This window comes from Grammomys surdaster, unplaced genomic scaffold, assembly GCF_004785775.1.
Source record: "Grammomys surdaster isolate TR1022 unplaced genomic scaffold, NIH_TR_1.0 238, whole genome shotgun sequence".
In the NCBI taxonomy this organism is placed as follows: domain Eukaryota; kingdom Metazoa; phylum Chordata; class Mammalia; order Rodentia; family Muridae; genus Grammomys; species Grammomys surdaster.
The window spans coordinates 119,763-120,788 of NW_021604683.1; the positions used below are offsets into that span (position 1 = coordinate 119,763).

At 42.3% G+C, this 1,026-nt stretch overlaps 1 pseudogene; it reads right to left on the reverse strand.

Annotated features, from left to right (window-relative positions):
• Window positions 1-790, reverse strand: LOC114626622 (annotated as a pseudogene).
• Between the last annotated feature and the right edge of the window lie 236 nt (window positions 791-1,026).

Sequence of the window (1,026 nt, forward strand, 5' to 3'; positions counted from 1 at the left end):
TTCAACAAGAAGCCACAACTTTATTAGTGATAGAAACAGTACAATTTTAAATCAAGCTGTAGTTCCACTTTTCAAACATCAAAAAGTGGGGAAAGAAGAGAAAGAGGGGGGGTGTCTTTGTTGTCAAATAGTTACACTGTTAATTCCATAATAGCATTTACAATATCGTTACTGTTGTTTTTCGGGGCTTGGACAGCCTTTGCTTTGGATACATTTCCCTCGTGACATGACCAATTCTATGTCCTTAACTTCCACACCTGTTTCATCAACCTCCTATTATTCACTCTCCTCCTGGACTGTTGGAGTCTGTTTTCTTGAATGTTTGAAACAGCTTCACCTTGAACTTTGAATTTGTCAGCAGCTGCTAACCGTGCTTGCTGAGACAAATCTTCAATCTTGACTTCCCCAAACACTATGTAGGTATCTGAAGCTGGGCTCTTGTAGACATCCAGCTTTGTGATGACAAAGAGGATACTTTTAGACTTCCGGATAGTGACTCCGGTAGTCCCTGTAACCTGTCGAAGAACCAGTTGGGACATAGCCTTCTTCTCCTTCTTCTCACTCCGATTCTGCTTGGCTTTACTAACAGGTTCTTTATTGATTTCAGCCACTGGCAGCTGGGCTTGTTGTGTGGCTGTCTGTGTGGAATCTTGTTCTTCGAGCTCTGGCAATGATTCATCACTGTCAGACTCTGTTCTGGACCCTGTCTCTAACTGAGGTTGTGGCAACTCCTGCACTGTAGCAGGGACGGTTTCTGTGGCTTCACTGGGCATTTTGTGCAGAGAACAGGGAACCAAGATGGTGGCGGAAAGCTCCAAATAATTTTTAATACTGAGTTCAATCCTAAAGGTGAGATACATTCTGTAGTTAGTTGGTTATTCTGCTCTACTATAGGATGCCTTGCAAATGCTATGGATTCTCAAATAAAAGACAAACACACATAGCTTTATTTAATATGCCTAAATCAGCTGATTGTTTAGGCCACTCCCAAACTTGCACATTGCTAATGCCTCCCCTGTGATACTC